Below are 7,652 nucleotides of genomic sequence, written 5' to 3' on the forward strand. Positions count from 1 at the left end.
ACTCACTTTGTAGACCAGGCTGGCCTCGAACTCAGAAATCCGCCTGCCTCTGCCTCCCGAGTGCTGGGATTAAAGGCGTGCGCCACCACGCCCGGCAAGCCCTGCTTCTTGATAGAAGTCAATGAATGAAAACTGAGTTAAGTGACAGGTGTGTGCAATTTCTTGTATCCACTCCTCCCCAAATCTTATCTTCAGGTATCTATTTTGGTGGTTCAACTGCTAGCATAAAATACCCAGGACAATCCAAAGTTTGTTTGTTTTGTTTTCCTTTGTAAAATCCCAAAGGCACAGAGGGGAGTTAAGAGGTATTATAACTTTTGGCTTTATACCGACTTCTTTTTTTTTTAAGATTTATTTATTTATTTATTACATGTAAGTACACTGTAGCTGTCTTCAGACACCCCAGAAGAGGGAGTCAGATCTCATTACGGGTGGTTGTGAGCCACCATGTGGTTGCTGGGATTTGAACTTCGGACCTTCGGAAAAGCAGTCGGGTGCTCTTACCCACTGAGCCATCTCACCATCCCTATACCGACTTCTTAAATGTAACAACTTCTTATCAATCCCTCAGGCTATAAGGAACAAAGGCGGACACCTTAGCCTGAAGTAGGTATGTTTCTTTCTAAAGATTCTGCCCCAGGTCGGAGAAAAAAAAAATCACTGTAGTATAGGCTTAGGGTTTAAAGCCAAGTATTCTAGAGGAAAATAAAAACAAAACAACCAACCACCACCACCACCACCAACAACAACAACAAAAACCCTCAACAACTCAAAGGCTCAGGTTTCATAGTTGAGTAAGAAGACAGCTAGTTTGAGCCAACTCTATTGGCTCTGACGGTTGAGGTTTTAACCTCGCCTCTTATCATTCTGTAACTCAGTATCAAGCCAGTGTTGGAGGTGAGGCCCAGCTCTTTTCTGCAGAGCATTTTCTCCAACTCTACACAGTTGTCCTTTGATGTTCACGTGTGTATCATGGTGTTTACACACATGCATCAATATTACACATTTAAAAAATACGTTTTATAAAAGTGAAGAGTCAAGCGTGGCATAGTTCGGGTTGACCTAAGGGACTGGGTAGGAAGAGCTATCCATTTGTTAGGTAGCCAGTAATTTAGGACAGCATATCAAGAGTTTGTTTTTGAATCTTCCAAGTTTAGAGTTGCCATGACACGCTTTCGCATGGGTGCACATAAGGGACTGGAATTCCCTTATGAAGAAAGAGTCCGGACTAAAGACGTAAACTGCAGAGTCACCATTGTATCAAACGCTTCTAAAACCAGAAGCTGGAGAAGATCATCAAATAAACAACTCTATAGCTAGAGAAGATACCCAAAGTCTGACCAGGAGACATTCTAGTGCACTGCTGGGAAGAGGCAGCCAGAGGAGCATAGATTAAAATAGTAGAGTACAGTGTTCTGGAACCCATTGAAGAAAGGGATTCAAGGACTGTCACGGGGTTATTGTTGACCTCTGTTCCATATTAGCCCTGTGACCTCACAATTTTGTCCTCTGGAGAAAAGCATGATCACTACCTCTTTCACTTGAGACTCAAAGACGTGATTTTCTGTTGGCGGGTGCAGGGAGTCATGGAGCTGACCGGGCCTGCCTGCCTGCCCAGAGAGGCACGTATCATAGGTCTATCAGGTTAGAGTCCACGGCTCCCGGGGCACAGGGTGCCTTCCAGTTCCTAAGAGGCTGATGCAGTCCCTCAGGCCGAAAAGTGGTCAGGCAGAGCTGTGTTTCTGTGCTCCCTCAGAAGTCAAGGAAACATGAAAGCCTGACCAAACAGTTGGTCTTAAACATTATGCTTGTGTACCCTGTATGGCTTGCAAATGTCATTGCCTTCTGGTAACTACAACTGTATTGATCCTGGCAATGGCCATTGTATTGTTTCTGATGAAGGTATAAATGTCTGTTTGCTCAGAATAAATTGTCATAAGCTTCAGTCTTGCTCCCAGCCAGCCTGGATAGATTTCTCAGGATAATATCAGGGAATCTTGGCCCTGTAAGTACAATTGCCTCCAGGTGGACTTTCATCTGATCAAAGCCAGTTCGGAATCTGGACTTAAGAGGCATCTTGTGTTCCTTTTTGCCCTCTGGCATTTTATCAAGTCATAAAGGAAACAGGCCCCAGTCAGTATGCTCACCCAAGAACATCTAAACACTTGTGGGGCAGACAGGAGCCAGTTTGCTGACTACAAGTCAACCTGGATTTGTAGTTATACCTCACCTGCAACTGACCTACAGACAAACCAACAATCATCTTACAGGACTAGGTCTGAGGTGGTTTCTTACGTAGGACTATCACGGCAATAGCTGAGCAATTAGAAGAATCACAAGGAAGTGGTCAGATATGCCTAAGTGAGAGAGAGAGAGAGAGAAAGAGAGAGAGAGAGAGAGAGAGAGAGAGAGAGAGAGAGAGGTAAGACGGATGCAAAGAATTGATGGAGCATAAATCTCCAGAGTGGATAGGAGGTGACTAGAGAGCAATTTGGAGGGAGTAGGAGCAATGCCAGGTAACAAAAGGGAAACAAAATAAAAACATTAGATATGCCAGGCAGTGGTGGCACACACCTTTAATCCCAGCACTTGGGAGGCAGAGGCAGGCAGATTTCTGAGTTCGAGGCCAGCCTGGTCTACAAAGTGAGTTCCAGGACAGCCAAGGCTATACAGAGAAACCCTGTCTCAAAAAAACAAACAAAAATTTAGATATAACTTTTTTAGTGAATGTTGGTACAAAAGGAAGAAGAGGGTTACAGTAAGCACAAAAAGGACTGACAGGGCTTTTATTTTATGGACATACATTTATGTTATAAAAATATCTTGGGGGCTGGTGAGATGGCTCAGTGGGTAAGAGCACCCGACTGCTCTTCTAAAGGTCCGAAGTTCAAATCCCAGCAACCACATGGTGGCTCACAACCATCCGTAATGAGATCTGACTCCCTCTTCTGGAGTGTCTGAAGACAGCTATAGTGTACTTACATATAAATAAATCTTTAAAAATAAATAAATAAATAAATCTTTAAAAGAAAAAAGACTCTGTCTCAAAAACAAATGAATGAATACATAAGTAAATAAAATAAAAAAATCTTATAGTTTATGTTTTTATTAACAAATACATCCTGCTTGTGTTATTTTGCATAGGAAGAGATGCGAAGTGTATTCAGACATTCCATTAAGGCAGTTGGAACATCCTAGTGATTCATTCTATTCAATTTCAGTCATTTAAAATATATTTTATCTATTAACCTATAAATTCATATAAATATGGATCACCCATATGTATACTTTGGAGTCTAGGGTGGTGGCATATGCCTTTAATCTCAGCACTCAAGAAGCAGAGGCAGGTAGACCTCTGTGAGTTCAAGGCTAGCCTGTCTACATAGCAGGTTCCAGGTTAGACAGAGCTGTGTTAATTGAAACCTTGTCTCAAAGATAGATAGATAGATAGATAGATAGATAGATAGAGTATATATGCTTTGAGATGGGGAGATAGCTTCATGTTTAAAATACTTGCTGTCCACACATCAGGACGGGAGTTCAGATCTTCAGTGCCCAGGGAAATAGAGAATGGGTGTAGTGGCCCGCCTCTCAGTTCACAGGTTGGAATGTGGACCCTGGGGATATGAGCTGGTTAGCCAGACTAGCCATATCCGGCAACTCTGAGTTCAATCAGGAGGCTCTTCTTCAGTCAACAACACAGAGCACAGTGGACAAAGACTCCCAGTGCCAACTCTGAGCTTTCACACGTACATCCCACACACATACACAGCCACACAACTCCACACAGGCGTGCAAATAACATACAGACTTCGAAGACCTCAGCACAGTTAGCGTTCTGCAACAGTTGGTGCAATCAATAATAAAACCTCAAGGCATGCCAAGAGGAAAGCTCGTGTCAATTACAAGCATACATTAAAGAGGTTTCTTTAAGATGGAAGAGAGAAAAAAAAAAAAAAAAAAAGCTTGTCTTTATGGCAACGACAAATGTCTAGAAATGTAGAATTTCGTAATGTAGGGGGAGTCACAAGGCTAGTGTGTCCTCGGTAGTACTCTGCTACTAATGACCATTCCTTTCCAAAATACAAGCTTAAATAACTCTGCCACAAAAAGAAGTGTGAGCAGATGAGATAAATAATGGGAGGTCCTTAGAGGTACCGGGTACTACCACTTGACCCAAGTCAGACTTCGGATTAAGTGTTGTGTTCTTCCTTTTCTGTTACACATGTTCACGTATGTTCACCTTCCTACCCTTCCCTCTCTTATCAATGGTCTCTCTAAAAAGTGTGTATTAGTGATGGTTACCTTGGCATCGTATTGAAACTATAGGATGTGAAAAGAACACATGCGAAAGTGCCGGTTGAATTTCTTGTGAAACAGAAAGTTCATTTGCATCAATGTTGTTAGAAGAAGAACAACATCTGGTAGCCTGGGCATCACGTGAGGCCTATATTGAACTAAGGCAGTGTTTGTACAACTAATTGTTTCCTTAGAAAACTTGACAAAGGAAGATTGAGGAGAAAACTAATTAGAAACTCTTTAAAAATTCAAAGTTAGTTCCTTTGTTTCCAAGGTGCTGTGCAATCACAAAGGAAGAGTGTGAACCTGCCATCCATCGCTAACAGGAAACCTGGAAACTTAATCTAAAGAAATAACTCTGAGGGGAAACACAAAACAAAGCAAAACCAAAAGGTTGTTGCAGCAGTCTATTTATAGGGGTGATAAGCTAGAAGCAATATAAAAATTAATCAGGCCCTCTTTATTCATTGCAAGACATTCCCTTTATTAGAAATTATAACGTCCCAGTCAAATAACAAATTAGAATGTATATAAAGATGTGGGAAAGCACTTAGAAAAAAGTTTTGAGGGACTAATGGAAGATATATTGTTCACTTTGAGCACAAAGAGGGAAGTCAAGGCTTTGGCCTCCCGTCCTTGCCTGATTCGTTAGTTCTCTTGCATACCCCGTGACTTTGGCTGATTACCTGAGATTTGATTTCTCCATCTACCAATATGTCTGATAGACTTGTGAGCTATCAGACATACATTAGAAGATTGAGCTTAGAGGTTATATTTCTCTTGTCTATGCCTCTACTAATAAAAAAAAATAGAATACAAAACAATGCATTCAGTATTGTAGCTTCATAGACTGTTGTAACTGATTGTTAATCTTTCTAACTACCCAGCCCTTACAATTCATGTCCTTTGTCCCTGGTTTAAAAGAGCAAAAAGAAGAAACAATAATTGTAAAAAAAGGAAATTCAACAGTGCATAAAGACTGAATTGAACCTTTAAAAAGTCCAAGTTTTGTGGAATTGAAAAGCCAGGCTCGACCCACAGAGTGGACAGTGACCTGTAGAGCTAAACTGCACTGTGTGCTGTCTTAGTTATGCTTTGATGGCTGTGAGGAGACAATATTATTATGGCAACTCACAAAGGAAAACATTTCACGGAGGCCAACTTACAGTTTCAGAGGTTTCGTCTGTTACCATCTTGACAAGCATGGTGGCATTGCTTCAGAAGGAGCTGACAGGTCTGCATCTCAAACCTAAGGCAGCCAAGAGGAGACTGTCACTGGGCTTGGCTTGAGGGGATATATAAGACCTCAAAGCCCGCCTTCCATCATGACACACTTCCTGCAACAAGGCCACACCCACTCCAACAAGGCCACACCTCCTAATAGCGTCACTCCCTCTGAGCCAAGCATTCAAACACAAGGCTTTGAGGGCTATACCTATTCCAACCACCACATATGCCCTAAAATTTACATGTGGAGTCCATCCTTGTTTGCACTTAAGGTCTTTGCAAGTAGCTACCATAGCCCAGCTACCCTAAGAGAGTGCGTTCAGCATGGGGGTGATACACAGAGACCGTGCTCATAGGGTAGCTGTGGGTCAAATAGTAAAAGTCATCCAACAGGGAAGGGAAGCTAACAAGGGACTAATGGCAGATGCACTCAATTGGCAGAGGTGATAATAGGAGAAACAAGCTTACTGACAGCAAGGGTCCACAGTGGTCAATGGTCTGGTGGTCCTGACTGTTCTAGTTGTAGTTACGCTTTCCAAATTACCGTTCCCACCATGCTTCTGGAGTCCCGTGGTGATTCGCTGATCAGGAAACTCACCTGGGGTTCCGTTGTGACGGGCTGTACAAGTGACATGGCAGACACTCACTTAGCTTTACCACAGTGCTCACCAGAAGGTTCAGAGCATCCAGCTGGACCAAGAGCGCTTGTCCTTTCCATGTGCTCCTTTACCATCGTGCTTACAGGGAAAGAGGTTTTATTGGTTAGATGTCGTAAGCACTGGCATTCGTAATGGACTTCTGTTTCTTGGGGGACCAGCATTCCGCAGAACAGCTCGTGTATCCATGAGAAGAAAGTAGGTTCCCTCCTCATAGAGGAGCGGTTGTAGTTCCCAAAGTCCATTAGACGCTCCAGTCTGGGCCTGCATAGCCCTTTTTCATTGCTCCCTTGGCTGGACCGGAGCCTTGTGAACATGAAGTCCTATTTGTGAGCTCACTGGACAGAGATGAAGTCATAAGGGCAGGACCTTTTCATTATGAGATTACTGCCCCAAAGCAAAGACTCATCAGGGAGAGCTCCCCCTCTGCCGCAGACCCTCTGGGTCCCGTGCCTGCGTAGGAAAGAGTCTCTCGAGCGGATGGGCAAAGAGTCGGATGGGACAGACAGAAACACACACAAGAGAGGTGTCGAAATCTGAATGTAATCTCTTGGTAAAACATGAGACTTATATTACAGCGAATATCATAAATTGTAAAACATAACAGATACGGTACATTGAAGTTTNCCAGGTGCAAGAGGAGTGACTTTAAAAAGACTATGTTTACTTAGAGATAAACGCCTGCTTTAGCCCTGACCAGGCAAAAGTTTTACACTTTGTTAATTGCTCCAGGGGGTTTAACTCTTGACAGGTTTCAAAAGTAATGTAGTGTCACTGACCCCGAAATTCTCTAGGCCTTGTTAAATTTTATCTAATTTGGAGAATTTCCATTATCAGGATAGTATATCAACTTGCTCTGATGTGGAATGTAGTTTGTAGTAAATATTTCTATCTCAGTGAGACTTTTAGTCTCTTTTTGCAGATAACTGAGCTAATGGCTAGTGTTTTATTGTTTTATGGTAGAGCTAAATTAGTTACTGAATNGGTTAAGCTCCTTGCTGTTATCTGGGATCTTAGAACACTGGGAAAGGCTTTAGCTATGTTAGAATTCAATCTTAAAAGGCATTTACTATAAGGTAATGCTTAATAGAGTGCACGTGAATCTATGCATTAAACTAATGCGGTGGGAATTTGATAATTTTTTGGGTTCAGGAGAGAATGCCAACCTCTGGGAGAAGAATNACCATGGAACTCTGATCNTCAAGAACAGCTTCCAGGCTTTACGCCTGTCAAACTGATCCAAGCTGGAGGGTCAGACTTTCATCAGACCTCCAGCACAAAGTTCTAGGAATTCATTTCTCATGAGCAGCTTTTTTGGCATTACTGCCTCAAGATGGCTCCACCGGAGTACCTTGGCACCCCTCTGCCTGCCTCCCTTGCCCTCTTGCTATCTCTGCCCTAGCCTACTAACAAGCACAGGGGAAGATGGCCTTCTGGAAGCTAGGATGCAGGCCCTCACCAGAAGCTGAC

General features: G+C 42.8%; 1 long non-coding RNA gene across 1 annotated transcript in view; it reads right to left on the reverse strand.

Moving 5' to 3' along the window:
• LOC110299591 overlaps positions 1–6,461 on the reverse strand; it is a 13,529-nt gene extending 7,068 nt beyond the window's left edge. Inside the window, exons 1-2 of the long non-coding RNA XR_002378486.1 lie at positions 6,125–6,461; positions 5,466–5,548 (exon numbers count right to left, since the gene is read on the reverse strand). This is a non-coding gene — a long non-coding RNA (uncharacterized LOC110299591). The remainder of the gene's footprint in view (positions 1–5,465; positions 5,549–6,124) is intronic.
• Positions 6,462–7,652: the final 1,191 nt, after the last annotated feature.

This window comes from Mus caroli, chromosome 8 (genome assembly GCF_900094665.2).
Source record: "Mus caroli chromosome 8, CAROLI_EIJ_v1.1, whole genome shotgun sequence".
In the NCBI taxonomy this organism is placed as follows: domain Eukaryota; kingdom Metazoa; phylum Chordata; class Mammalia; order Rodentia; family Muridae; genus Mus; species Mus caroli.